The following is a 16,655-nucleotide window of genomic DNA, read 5'->3' on the forward strand; positions in this document are numbered from 1 at the left end:
TTATGTTCACTCTTTAAGTTTAATGCAAACTAAACATGTGAGACTTTATTTTGTAGGTACAGAAAAACTAGTTTATTGAGTACTTCAAAACAGATATTTCATCTCATGAAACCTGGCATGGCCTAGTTAGTAGTTAAGATACAGTCGACTTGCAATCTGATTGTTGTCGATTCGAATTTCCGACACCGAACATGTTCGCCTTTCAGCTGTAGAGGTGCTATAATATGACGGTCAGTCCCACTTATTATTGATAAAGGAATAGCCCAAGCGTTGGCAATGTGTGGAGTTCACAAGCTGCCTTCCATTTTGTCTATGATTAGTGCGCAAAATCCAAAACAAACCAGTTCCTCACATAGATTTTGAAACAATATTACAGTAATACGTGACACATTATTTTGCACTTATATAGAGATAACTAAATATATTAAACGTCAGTTAAGAGTATTCTGTTTTTAATAAAGCTCGGGGTTCATTATAGCCTTATATTTTATCAAAATATATTTGAAAGTAACACTACAAATTTAATTATCACTATTACAGTAACATTTATTAACAAAACCTTGAGTTAAAGAAAAACGACTTGATCCAAGATTCATCACAACTAATGTGCATACATTCTATTTTTGAAGCTGTTGGGAACAAAATCTGTAAAAGTTGCTAACAAAATATTTCAGTTTTGTTGCTTTTTATAATAAAATATACGATCTACAAGAAAAGATTATTCTTTCATATTTTATAAATGTATCACCTTTAATTTTGTCATTACAAAATCTGTACAAAAATTACAAAAAATATACTTTGTTAGTCTGGCAACAAAGAGTGGATTTTGTATCTCACGGAGCTGAGCAATCAGTAACCACAAATTTACCTGTTCATCTGCTTTACATAATGATACAGAAAGCTAAGTATACATTCATATTATTCTAAATATTTGAGAGTAAATTAAGAAGTTTTTTGCTTTTGAATAAGAACTCATATGTTTATACTTTAAAATTGTGTAGAAATATAACTTACCAAAATCTATACATTCTTTATTTTCCTCATGGTGTTTCAGTAAGTGTGATACTAGGGAATTGTGTGATTGTCTTACACATCTTTATGATAGTATATTTGGCTATGATAAACCACATCAGTTTTAATTGGTAGGGAAGAGTAATGATATTTTTTGTAGAATTTCTAATTTATGAAGCTTTCTATTATCACTTTAGCTCAAATAATTTTTCGTTTGTGATTATTTATTCTTTCCGACTAAAAACATGCCAGAAAAAGTATATACTGCAGGCGTTATTACTTTGGAGTATTGATCAATATTTTATAAAGTAAGATATTTTCGCAATTAGTATGTTAGTATATCTAATTTTTCAAATTTTGTTAATAAATACTTAAGTATAGGCTAAGTTAATGATTTTTACTTACATATATTAATGATAACATATTGGGCTGTATTGAGACATGAGTTTCATTTAAGAAAAAATAAATGGAAACTTGTATTAATTATTCAAACATACCTATTAGAAACTTATAATTCATGGGGTGAAATTTATCACAAGAAACTAAACTAGACATATAATTACTGCTGGTGTTATAAAATTATATTTGACTATGATGTAAATGTTTGAGTTCTTTGCTTACGTAATGACACGTTTTTAATACAATATATTTAAATGTTTTGTGATAAGTGCACTGTTTGTTTTCACATAATGATACATTAATGAAAAAATATAATCTTTAACTGAAATAGTAATACCAACATAATGTGCAAGAGTTAATATAGTATTTTATAAGCTATGGGGCCCGGCATGGCCAAGCGTGTTAAGGCGTGCGACTTCTAATCTGAGGGTCGCGGGTTCGTATCCCGGTCGCGCCAAACATGCTCGCCCTTTCAGCGGGGGCGTTATAATGTGACGGTCAATCCCACTATTCGTTGGTAAAAGAGTAGCCCAAGAGTTGGCGGTAAGTGGTGATGACTAGCTGCCTTCCCTCTAGTCTTACACTGCTAAATTAGGGACGGCTAGCACAGATAGCCCTCGAGTAGCTTTGTGCGAAATTAAAAACAAACAAACAAAAAAGCTATGGTGTTTATGGTATATTTGTGTGTTGTGAAGTTTACTTGATAAAGATTTCAGTGTGCTTGTACGTTCTGTGGTTTTTATATTGTTGTTATAAAATATATTCTCTTATGAAAAACACTAAAAATATAGATTTATAAAAAATGAAAGAATACTCACTTGATTTATAATTAAAGATCATTTTAACTTTATTTTTAGATTACGTAATACGGTAATTTGTAAAAGATATATTTTATGCTTTGATGAGCTACTTTCATTAAATGTGATAATGTAATAGAGTTTCTAATTTGACAAACAAACATTTAATATATACACTTTAATCATTATAAAGTAATACGACATTAGTCTAGTAACTAATACCATTACAAACTTCAAACACTTTTATAAAAAAAAAAGGAAAATGTTTGTATGTTGATATATATATATATATATATAATTCCAGACCTTTCAGAGCTATTGAATGTTATTCCTTCAGATTTAACAGAGAATTAGTTATTTGGCCATGTGTATATATATTTCTTCCCAATGATCTTCTGTATTTCCTAAAATCAAAGTTTTTTTAATTAGAACTCTTAGACAGTATTATTGTGAGTTAGAAATATGTCCAAGATAATCATTGCAGACATTTTGATTTACTCATAAGGGTAGTTCGTTTACAAGCTGTACTCTAGAACCTTAAAGTTGTATTAATTATAATTGTATAATATGTTTTGTACTTCAGATGAATGTTCTAGAGAAAATCATAAAATGGTAAATGTTGATATTTTAAATAGTTTGTATATAAATAGTGAAGTGATTGGTTAAACATTAATTCATTTGTTTATTATATTTAGTTGTAGCAAAAATGATGTTATACTGAGTTTAATAATCATTTGTTTAAATTAGAAATAGGAGTGAAAGCAGAGCTAAGTATATAAAAGGTTAGTATAAGAATGTGAATCATGCATTCTATATATATATAAACATATAAAAAATAAGATTACATTTTAAATTATTGTATATTATTTAGAAGTTTAAACTGTTTTTCTATCTTGAAAAACCCATCCTTTCCAGAACATTAATTTTAAGAAGTATGTTATGCAAATTAAGATATTGTGTGTTTTTAAAACCTAACATACATAATACATTATGCTATAATAGTTGTCTCGTTAAAATAAAAGTTTTACTTGTAGCTGTTTGGGACATAACGAAATCTAAACATTGATGATGCAATTACATGCTAAGACACTTAATGCAATTAGATACATAAATAGAAACTATAAACATTCATTGCCCTTCAAGAGTATTCAATTCACTCCTTGCAAAGTTTCCACATTTTGTTGCTGACTGAGCATGCAATTATGAAACGTTTATATAAGATAGTTTATTTAGAATCTACACAACCTATCTAAAACTTAGAAATATGTCTGAGGACTTACATGCTAGAAACCAAGTTCCGATATCCATGGTGGGAAGAGCACAGATGATCCATTGAGTAGCTTTGTGCTTAACTTCAAACAACCAAAATGTTTAAAATACAGTCTGTTTCTCTAACTTGATTTCACAAGAACTAGTTTTGCATTTAAATTTTTTTTACTGATAACATACATCTAAATAAATCATACAACAGACAGACACATAAATTCCATTAACTCTTCTAAAGTAAAGCTTATTAGTTTTACAACATCATACTAAAACTTATGAATACTATCTGCGATTTCATAAAATTGAAAAAAGCAATATAATTAATTTAATCAACTCAAGAAACTTTTACAGTTTTTTAATTAAAGTCACTAAAAGTAATAATCTGCAAAAAAAATTCAGATCGTACTTTAGTATCTTAAATAGCGCATAACAGATCAACAGTAAACCTGAGAACTTATAATGCAAAACTTCTGGTTTCGATAACCGAGATTAGCATATCACAAATAACACATCTTCGTAGCTTTATTCTTCCAACAACCAAATAAAACTTTCTAAGATGCACACTTTAGTAAATGATTATCAAAATATGAAACATTTTCCTCTTCAGAATGTATTAGATTCAATGTTGGTAATTTAGTTGAGTATCATTCAATAAGTGAAGCAAAACTTTTCACAAGATATGTTAGAAAATCAAATGTAAAATGTTTCTTATGTGGATCAGAAACTTTTGTACTTTTTACGTGTTTTGTAAAGCAGTAACACAACTTTTCTCAACACTCAACATTGCTACTGCATTTTTGGATTAAATTAGAAATCTGTATTATTAAGCGTGAACGTTATAAAGCTCGAAAGATGGTAAATGGTGTGATATTACGTGAAATTAAGACTGGTAATAATTTTCAGCACATATTTTCAATATTTCTAGCAAAATGCATATTTGTGTAGTAGATTTCAACCGCATACTGCAGTTACAAGCTGGTTACAATGAAGTCAGTAAAGAAACTTCTAAACAGCGTCTCAGATTAGAACCGATTACATTACAGGATATATTTTTTTTATGTTGACTTAAAGCCCTCCTCTGTAAAAGCGTGCAGTAGATACAGTGTCCATTAGCTACTGTTCCACGCTCATTTTACTGAAAATTCGATAAGTGCAGCAAACAGAACAGTGGTTGAATTATTATCAAATCTGCTGAAAGTTTCTTCTTTCATATTAAGATATTGGATAAAAGCCTGATTAACAAAATGTTTATTTGTAGCAGAAAGTGTATATTGTTGATAATGATATATTCAATATGAGAAGCATCTTGGGCTTTTGTATTTATATATTTGATATTACAGAGGAGTCAGAAGAGTGCTTGGAAGTCAAACAGTAACAGCAATTTCGTTTGTTTGTTAAACACGAAGTTACACGAAGATGAATTATCTGTGTTATCAGGTATAGAAACTCAAGTACGTTTTTTTATAATAACTACAGTCCTCTGGTTGGTCAACGGTAAGTCTGAAAACTGTTGACGGAAAGCTCCTACCCGCCGAGATGGCCACGTGTTTATGACGATATATAATTTTTATCTAAATTAACTTATAAGCAGATTTTAAAGTAGCATTGAATGTCCATGAGCATATTGCTGTGCCACTGGAGAACTGCAAAAAATAAATACTTTAATGTATAGTTTTTTGAAGGCCTTATTTCTACTAAAAATTTATTTATAGATTTTGAACTACTAGAAATACTTTCTAGTGTTTATAAACTATCTATATTATGCCTTATTACAGTGTAAAATACATTTTAAAGGACTATCTATTTATGTTGTACTGATATTATCCTGAAAAATATATTCTACAAGCTAAAAAATTACAAAATTTACTGTATTAAATTAAACGTTTTACTGTTTGGATACAGATGTTTCAAACATCTCTCACTATATTTTAAGTCAATGTTTCACATGTATACACTGACTTTAAATCATTCATTTTTAAAGAACATTATTATTATCACTATTACACACGAGTGCAAACAAACCGTTTGTAATACTATAGTTTTGTACCCCGAAAATTTTTACTTTACTTTTACAAAATTATTACATAGCAGAGTTATTACATGGAATGCTATGCATTTGCAATCTAAGATTAGGGATCCCATATTGAACACAGCAGCTTACCTAACACCAGCCATTTCTCTCACAGTATGGGTTAAAGTAATACATGGTGGTTTTAGCGATAAACGGTCTTTTGTCCTATGATATGAAATATTTCATTTAATAAATGTTCGCGTGCAACGCCATTCTGAACAGTGATTTTAATAATAGTCTTTGACATTATATGTATATTGTGACGGATTTATTACTATATATTTAGTTTAATACTGATGTTTGTTTCACTTAAACATATACTTAGAAGTGCATGTTTTTGTTTTTAATTTCGCGCAAAGCTACACCAGAATTATCCGCACTAGCCGTCCATAATTTAGCATTGTAAGACTAGAAGGAAGGCAGCTAGTCATCATCACCCACCACCAACTCTTAGGATACTCTTTTACCATCAAATAGTGGGAGCGACTGTCACTTTATAATGCTCTCTCGGCATATTTGGTGTGACGGGGATTTGAACCCGCGACCCTCAGATTACAAGTTGAGTGTCTTAATCACCTGACCTAGAAGTGCATGTAACTTATACTGTTAAATGTGTATTGGAAAATTCCCGCCTATTCACTAAATTTGTTGAAGATCCACGACTTTAAGAATCAACAATATATGTGTGTACGAAAGTACTAGCGTATATTCAGTGTTGTTTAACAAGCTGAAATTTCTTATGAAACGTTTATAAAACGTAAAAAAAAAACGCGAAGTGCCGAAAGACAGTATATACTGTTACTTTACTATAACTCTCAAAAGCTATAATTGTGATTAACGCTAATCAATCGGAAACATCAGATATATTGATCAGTAATGTTTATAGATTTTAAACATTAAAATTACTTAACTTCAGCGGATTAACATTGTACATCAGTATTTTTAAGAAGACATTATACAATTTCAGCAGTGAAAAACTCACGTGTGATTACAAAAGAACTAGCTAGCTGCCCGACAAGTGAATTTTACTGATATCATATCTAAATTAATTAATTCATCGTGAACCCTCGACAGGATATCAGGGAAGTTCCATATCAGGAAGAAGAATCACTATTGTTTATGTTTGTGAAAAAAATTTGTATATAAAACATTATTTGTAATAACCGTTATTATAAATTGTATTATTGTTTACTTTTTAAAATGTATTTCTTTAAGAAAGAAAGAAAACTGTGTATATCAATTGTGTTGACAAATACAAGGTGTTTGGAAAGTCACTGTGCAGTTTTGTAATCATATTTTATTCAGTCTCTTTCAAGCCAGCAACTGATAGCGGTGTTTAGAAACAAAATAAGAAGGATCCAAGTCTGTATTGATGCCAGCTTGGGTCACTTTGAACATTGTTTATAACTATCATTTATATTTACCTCCTGTAGGCCGTATGGAGTCCCCCGCTAGTCCAGCGGTATGTCTCCGAATTTACAACGCTAAAATTTGGGGTTCGATTCCCCTCAGTGGAGTGAGAAGAGGTTTTCCTATGTGGGGGTTGTGTAGTAGACTAACAACCTACTTACTTAAAAGACAGTCTGTTCACGAAACCGCAAGTATTTGCGGCCCTATGTTCCTTACGGAATTTAGTGGTACAATTATTATTCATTTATTATTATTCTATATTGAAACATGTTTGTTAATAAATATAAGTGCACAGTGATTTTCCGAACACCATGTACAATAAAGTTTACAACATTTAATTGATTTATAAATCTAAATTATCATTTATTTCAGTTCAGTCTATTTGAAATTATAATACGTAATATAATATATACATAAAATAGCAAAGAATTGTCTATGAGAGTAAATACACGCTATACTTTTAATCTAATATTTTAAGACTAAATTTTCACATTTATCATGTTTCTTAAGAGATCAATATATATTAATATTATGCATGTCTTCCAACACGGAAAATTTCATTTTGAATAAAATTTCGAACAGTGTTGTATAAGTAATATTAAATATTTTACTAAAAATGAAATTCTTTATTCTTTACAAGTTCTAAAATTTTATATCGATATCAACTTTAATCTATTATATTTTATAAAGAGAGGAACATGTTTAAATATATATTTGTTGTTGTTTGGTTTATATATATATATATATATTCACACAGGTACTATATACATGCACGATTTTATTGTATCGTTTTGAACAAACTGTTTGAAATTGAATGTATCTCCTGTGACACGTCTCATGGAAACGACAACTGTTAAAAACACGTTGTCAGCATTCTTCTTTTTCGTTCAGGAAAATGACAAGAAACAGTGTGTAGCGAACCTGAGAGCTTTATGTTATCACGTTAGGGATTCTAACATGTTGACAGTAACATTTTCTTTACTTATATTAAGAAGTGACTTTCTGAAATTTATTTTACTGAATACAACCGTTAATAGTAGGGTTTATTTGGTGTGTTATATAATAATGCCATCGCAGTTCTGAATACACTTGATTGTTACAAATATCACCCTGTAAGTTATTACTTTTTGTTCCAAATAGTTACAACAAACTTGTTGAATAGTGTGCGATTCAAGTATATAATATAGCTAAAGATAATTCTTTTGAACATGAATTGTTGTGGACGAAATTGGACACAGTAACTATTATAGATATTTTTTTTTGTTAAATAATACACTGAATGTAAAAGAAAATAGGTGTTTTTTACAAATCGGAAAGACAAAAAAAACTCTTACTTAGTTCAAATTATTATTTCGTTTAACAAAGTGAACGTTCTTATTATTTTGTGCGCCACCGCTGGTACAGCGGTACGTCTCCGGATTTACAACGTTAAAATCAGGGGTTCGATTCCACTCGGTGGGCTAAGCAGATAGCCCTTTGTGGCTGTACTATACGAAAAACACACACACTTATTATTTTGTTTGTTAGCAAAATTACTAACTGAAGAAAAGGGAATAATATTGATGTCAAACGAATATGCATCCTCATTTATCCTGGTTTTCTATGTGTGAAATCTACATTTTCTAGTTTCAATACTACGTGTTGTGGTCTTTTTTTATGTACGTTCAGGTCCACTGACGAGGGGACGGGTAACTATCCAGGGTCCGGGGCTAATGAAACCTGTTTGTGGCGTAAAGCACTTTTTTGCGTTTATACTGTGAACTAAAAACGACTATTGCTATGCTTTTGCGTTGTTATAAGCTCGTGGTACTGTTCTAATTTAGGATCTTTTTCATAAATTATTTAAAATATTAAAAAAGAAAGAGAAAAGGGCTTCGGTGTACGTAGGAGAGGCTAATGATAGTTTTGATTTTTTTTAATTTTTAATTGAAGAATAATTTTATTTATTATTTAATTTATCGAGCCCAGGAAGACATTTAATGTCCTCGTAGAAATACAAACATCCGAAGTTAATTCACTGAAGTTAAACATTTTGTAATGTTCGAAATCTATAACGTTCGTGGTCAAATTCTGTAGTTTTCCGATTAAAAAACATTAAACACAAATACAGCTTCCAAGGCTTATAGTATGCGGACTGTATCGGACAAATAATATTCCGTTACTGTCTCTTAACTAGCTGCTTCTATACGAATCACGCGAGATTCTCGAATCTTCAACAAAGTTCGGAAACACGTAAAAGCTTTCGTAAAATATGTATTGTTGATTTTTACTCCCAAGAATCTTCTACAAATTTAGATAACAGGCGGGACTTGCTCAATACACATTCAACAATACAAGTCACATGCATCAAAGTGAACCAGAAGTAGGTATTGAAATAAATGTATAACCGTAAATATGTTACGATGCACAAAATACAGAACATAATGGGTTCTCTATTCTTTCTAATTATTTGCTAAACTGTGACATTTATATTAGATTCAAAGAGTTTAAGATCTTGAAAAATACGGCTAATAACAATTTTTCGCACTAAAGACTTTGTAGATACACAATATGCGTCTTGAGTTAAATGCGAACCAGGCAATGTGTTACTGCTAAAGGCACAAGCCTTTCTTTAGATTTACTAATCTGACTGCTTTTTGTTTAAAAGTTATTTTTAAAAAATTCAAAACTTTATAATATAATATTTTCCAGATGCCAAATGATGACACTAAACTAAATACTGTTTTAATTCTAGTAATCTGTTAACTTTCGTTTCTTGATTATAAACTAAATGATGTAGTTCAATTACAATAATTACTGGACCATTTGAGTTCATGTTTGGGATAATTACTAAAATATCAGCATACTGATGTGACATCTTAGATTTGTTACACCCACTTCAGATATCAGCTTGTCTAAAAGGGATACAACTTTCGTATTTTTTTTCAAAGAAACTTAAACACGTAGTCGCTAGAGGTAGGTTTTTTGGATATTTCTTGATGGAGAGTATTCTGTTGACAAATGTAAATACATACTGCAGGTTGATGATCTTCTCAAACGTAATTTACTAGATTATGTAAATTAACTGATCTCTTGGTAGTTAAAAAATATACTCTGAAACTCGTACTGGTGAAACTATTTAATAACTTCCAAAGAACATAAATTTTTGAGGTAGTAGTATTAGTAGCAGCTGACATCAGCAAGACTGCACATTAGGCAACAAAAATACCTAATCCGTCAGCCACTTTATTGTATGGCTGTATAATCCTACTTGTGACAAACACATTCAGATGCAATTTGAGCAGATAAAGGTTGTTGTTGGGTGTGAAGACTATTGTAGCGAATTCTTTCTGATGGTTTCTTATGCTTGTTGATCTCTTTTTTCTTCATACCTTTTCCTAAACAACTTTTACGAGCACAGCAGCAAATTTATGCTACTTCTTATCTGTTGTCACCACAAATTCAAATTTTTTCTAATATATTTTGCAAGTTCTTGTAGGGTGTATTTTTGGGGATTCTTCCACCTTTCTCGTTACTCTATATATGTTGTCTGTAGCTTCTTTCCTTACTTCAATGACGAATAGATAAAAAAAAATCAATTTATATATTTGGCGTACACAAACTACTGATAATTCTGCATCATAGCGAAGTGAAGTTACTTTGAAATATGATTTTGGCGGCAACTAATAATAAGATATATAAATATGATAGATTTATCATAACAAGTGTAAAAAATAAAAAGGTTTAAGTAAATAAACAGCACAAAAAAAAAGAAATATTTGTAATGCAAGAATGTAGTCGAAATAAACAATAATTACTGGCAATAAAATATGCTAGTATTCGGCCTTTCATTTGATCTTCAGGGCACACTTGCGGTGTTAATCACAGCATACAGTCATAATTGTAATCAGCTACTGGTAGGCTTGTACTTACTATGGTTTTAATAGCATGGTGTCTTAATCAGAACATTCAATAAACAGACAGAGGGCTACGATACAGTGAAACATTTCACCTTTGTTCATACGTAAGGTCCTAGGGTGATGCTGTACGAGCATCTCACACTCTTTCAACATTGTCATCCAATATGATATCATCCCTCTAGGGATCTTAAAGCTCATAAGCTATTTTTAGCAATGCATGATCCATTCAAAAGGTAAACATTCTTCCATACAAGTAATATTGAAAGTGATCAAAAACATGACAAATGCGCGAAAAATGCATATTGGTTTTCATAAGAGCAGACAATTGTTGGATATGCACAACTGTTTCCCCATTAAATGCTAAAAAAGTTTTTTATTTTTATTTTCCCTTTTCTTATTTTCATCTTTCAAAGCTCTACTATGTGGTTGAGTCTAGCAACGCAAAATGCATATTGTTTTCTTTATGTTCATTGCCCTCAAGATTTTGGTTAGCAGTGTATGTCTGAGTCGTTTTTAAAACGTGCTTTATAAATACATTGTGTGCTATCCGATTTTACAATGTGAACAAAAATTCCACCTTAATCGATATGAGAGTGTACGTTCTAGGTTTTAAATAATTTGTTTTTATCTACTGCAGTATCATAAACAAGTTCAGAACACGATACTCAAACGTGAAACTAAACACCAAGCTATTATCTACACAGACCAGATATTTTTTTACCTTGTAGAAAATTCGACATAATTCACATTAACACCTAAAACGTGATAGAAGCGTTACATAAGCCAAATAGCATGACATGAAACTCAGTATAATGTGCTGAATACAATTTTGACTTAATCTCATTATCCATCTCAACTTATTATTTCCTGAAGGCTAGGTCTATGTTGTTGGATTGTTAGATACATTATTCATGCTACTTCTCACTGCAATTTCTTGTTGGAAATTAACAGTAATCTTGTATATGTCATTCTTTGTTCTGACAGTCACTACTGTAGAAAACTACGCTCCCATTAGTGGCTTTTTAATCTCATGAAATGTCATCTCCTGTACCTAGGTGATGACTACATTTCTGGCCTCCAAAGACGACTACACAGTCGTTGCTTAATGTGATGGGTATCATTGTACTGTTCTGATGGTGAGTGATTTCTGTTCATGCAAAGTTGCCTTATTTCCTACGAGTATATTACTATACTTAGTCAATAACCCCTGCTTATTAGCCATTGAGCTCAATCCAGTGCGCTTTTGTTATTCCCAGCCTTCAACCGCAGCTGTATAACTGGTTGGGTTGTGAACATGGCAAAATATATGATACGTTAACGTTACATCTAGCCACAGTCACCTACATTTCACTTGCTATACAAATGATCATTCTAGTGGGAAGCTGGATAGCTAACTGTATCGATCAGTGTATAAACCAATGCCGCCTACTTTCTGGATAAGAAAACTCTCTTCTGGAGGTAATCAGATATGATTCTTTAGTCACATCCAAGTTATTGCCAATCACCATTAAGAAGTCAGTGTAGTTGGTCCAATTTGTGTTTTTACTCAGAGTACCTGATACGAAGTAATGTCTACCAGTGTTATGGCTGCTTCTATATCAACCACAAACTATTTCTTCTCTTATATTTTGATATGCACTTATTAAGATCTCTTTAAAGAACCAGAATGACCATCACCGCCAAGTTGATGTAAACACTAATTGAGGTTTTATAAATTTTCTTTAACGGAAGATGAAACATTTACAGATTGTTGCTGGTCATCCTGCAGCTGCTGTGCAGTCAGATTAAACTGATTACTTACTCTATCATGTTTTACAGGAAGATAAAGACAGTTCACTCTAAAGAGAGCTTGCTACTCACACCCAAAGCAAGTGATTTGTTTCCCTTTTAAGGGAAACATCCAATCAAAGGTATTATAGACACTAGCCATATCACAAAAATAATGGGATACTATTGCTACTGTGCTTCAGTGTTGGGATATCATATAGTAGCTGAACTGTATTTGACGGAGTCCAATCTCTATCCCACTATTCGTGAGTAAAAGAGCAGCTGAAGAGTTGGCGGTGGGTAGAGTAATGACTAAATGCTGTCTCTCTAGTCTTCACTGCTAAATTAGAAACGGCTACCGTGAACTTCAAAACAAAAAAGAAACTGTCACTATGGGTGATCCATATAGTAACAGTTCTTTTTTCGGACATTATTTTTTTCAGTGGCATTTAACAGCACGTGTAAAAGTTCAATATCCAGGAGAGGAACTTCTCTAGACCCCCTGATTCTCCCTTATAAACACTTAGATCCATTTTATTTCTCTTCCTTTTGAGAAAAAGCTCCTCAATTTGTAAAACAAAATGTGCTGTCCTAATGAAGCTTCAAGCCAATGAAGAAACCTGGCAACCAGACAAAGGTCCAAACAACAAAAACAAAAAACAAACCCCTATGAAAACAGTATCTTTGATTATGGGACCATAATTCTCCTTCGCATGTCTACTATTTGATATTCCCAGGTGCTCTGATTTTCCTAATCGTAGCCAACAGGAACTACAAAAACAGAGGAATTCATCAGATATTGTATTATGGAGCAGTGCCAGTATTTTTTCTGCTTTAGAGTGCGTGTTTACACAAAAATACTGCATATAGTCTTGTAAGCACTTGGAGTTTTTATTTTCATCTTAGCGGAGAGGGCGAATATGTTTGATGTGACGGTGATTTGAATCCGCGACCCTCAGATGACAAGTCGATCACCTTAACCATCTGTACATACTGGGTCACGATATTATTAGAATTCAATTTTCAGACCCAAAACTTCTCAATAAATAAAGCTTTATTTTCTTTACTAATCGTAAAAAATCCCCAAAACATCCTAATAATTACGGGTTCTCTAAATAAGGTTGTTATTTTGTTTATTTATTATTCATTTATTCTTATCTGGAATGTAATTACATTTTACTTTTATTTATTGTTTACTGTTATTCATCTATAATAAAAGATATTTTATATCATTATTCTTGAGCATTAATATGGTCAAATGAAACTCGTAACACAAAAGTCATGCAAAAGATATGTCTTAATATACTAGAGATGCAAAACAAATGCAAAAACGGAGATAAGATAAAGAAATTTTACAGGAATGGAAGGTTTTTCATTCACCTCTATGATTGACTGATTTTATTTTGATACAAATATTTATTGTTTGACTATAATACATTTCGACCAATCCCAGAATGAAAAATCTTTTTGTATCTGTTAATTATGAAAGCCAATAGATAACATATATTCCAGTAGTTATTTCGATCTTGATTTTGGTAGGAATGAATTTTGTTCATGGCAATTGTTTTAATTTCGCGCAAAGGCACTCGACGGCTAATACCTCTAGCCGTCCATAACTTTAAGAGATTGACTGGAAGGAAGGCAACCAATTAACCCCACACACCGCCAATTCTAATCAATATTCGATATGATAGACACGAACAACATACTCACAGCCCCAAAATGGAAAGCGCAATTTCACGGTCCAGATAAACAATATACTTCACTAGGCTATAGTATGAAGATAAAAATAAACTAGTATTCGCACATTACATACAGACAATATTTTTTTTTTTTTAGCGGTAAAGGTTTATTTATATAGATGTGTTAAAATTTGTTAATATTTTACCATGTCTGATTTTATAGTTATGTATTATTTGTAGTAGAAGAACTTTTGGAATTCCAAATGCTTATAAGTATTTTATTGTTTTTCTTACGGAAATCTGGCTGTCTGAACAGCACCCGATGTAGCATGGAACCCCTAATTTTAGTGCTATTAGCCGGCAAGCTTTCCTCTGAGCTACCAGAAGATAGTAGTCTGTGTAAAACTATTTTTTTTCTAAAAAACAGAGTTGTTATTTCATTTTTTCTAGCCCTTATTATTAGTTTCTATCAATTACATGAAGCATCACATTCAAACGTATTTCTACAGGCAATTTACTTAAAGAGCTCTTGCCTCGTGTTTACTTCGAAATATTCAGAATGAAAAAAAAGTATTTAAGCCGTTTCCTGAATTTCATAAAATATCAATAAAATAGAGAAGGCGATTTTTTACCTACTTAGTGTACAACGTTCATATAGTGTTGTCGGTTTGTCTAGTAAGTGTCATTTGTCTATAAATTCAGAAAATAGCCAAAGTCAAATATCAGAAGTCCTCAAACAATCTAAATCTTACAATATATTTTAAGGGTATGAACAGAGTACTTCCTTACCCCGTAGCGTGTCTCTGGTTGCCAACACACTCCTCATTCTTTTGTTACTAGTAAAGCGGAAATGGTAAAGCAACCTTACCTTTTCAGACAGAAAGTTACTTTATCGTATTAAAATTCAACACTACATGTATCTTATTATAACAGATACATTTGTGAGCTGGGAGATTACTGTATTGAGTAGTGCTTTGTTTAGGAAGTCATTTTGTTTTTATTTCTTATAGAAAACTATGTCAAAAAGTAGTGTAAATATTATTTCCGAAATAGTTTGTTTCAAAATGTCAATAATGATGTAACGCAACTGACAATAAAATGAGAGAGAACATAAGCAATTTATATATTATAAATAAGTATTAGTTTAATCACGTAATATATTTAATATTCAAAAGTATTATGTAATAAGAGACAAGTATAGTGTGATTGTTATTTCATTGAAGATATATAGAATATGCAAAGCGATTGTGTATTTATGCAGTAACTGAACATTTACTGAACAACTTAAATCTTAGTTAGTGGCGTTACCTATACACATAGTACGAAACTAAATTAATATTTTCCAACCATAATTACATGGATCTCCTCTGACTCACAATTTCTTATCCTTTGATTTTACTTAACACTTGCGATGAAGTAAGGATTTCTATTTCCTCACTACCTTTTTCATTTTGTTCATCTCCTGAATCTCTTACACTGTTACTATCTTGCAATTTCATTATAAATTTAAAATCAATTTCATCAGTTTTTGTTAAAACATTCTTGTCAACGTTCACAAAACTTTCCGTGTTCACAAGATCATCTGCATCAGTCTTCTCAATCAGAGTTTTGATTTCACTAGAATCATCATAACAAACAACATCTCTACAATCTCCGCCGTTATCAAGAATAAATCCACAGTTTCGAAAGCACTTTATTACGTATTAATCTTTTACGCATCCGATTGAATGACTTAAAAATGCAATGGCATCTAACACGTCAATTTTCATGGTCATTTCAGATGCTTTCTTACAGTCGTTTTGCAACAATATGCTGAAGCATCAGTTTTCTGTATTTCAGTTTTATACATTGTATAATTCCATTATCTAGTGACTGTAGAACTAATGTTGTACATGGAGGTAGAAAGACTAAACAAACATTTGAAAGTTGAACTTTTGGGTGACAAGTTGCATTATCTAGAAAAAGTAGAATATTCCTATTTTCTTGTTCCATTCTTTTGTTTAATTTGTTCAAAAATTCCTCCAATATAGCACTTGTTATTCACGCTTTATTATTCGCTTTCCATTCCACAGGAAGTTGATTTTTCCTTCAATTTTTGAAAGAGCGCTGATTTTCACTTTTACTTATTACCTATGGTTTCTCTAGTTTTCCATCAACAACTGCGACCAAATGTACAGTCAATCGTTTTTTCGAATAGCGACCTCCAGAACAATGACGGCAGAAAAAATAACATAATATATTTAACCAATACTTACTGTAATAAAGTGTCCGAGAATTTATTAGTTAAACAAGAATTTATTAGAATTTAAAGAAATTATTAATTAAACAAGAATTTATTAATATTTAAAGAAAT

The sequence above is a fragment of the Tachypleus tridentatus genome, chromosome 6 (genome assembly GCF_004210375.1).
Source record: "Tachypleus tridentatus isolate NWPU-2018 chromosome 6, ASM421037v1, whole genome shotgun sequence".
NCBI classification, from domain to species: domain Eukaryota; kingdom Metazoa; phylum Arthropoda; class Merostomata; order Xiphosura; family Limulidae; genus Tachypleus; species Tachypleus tridentatus.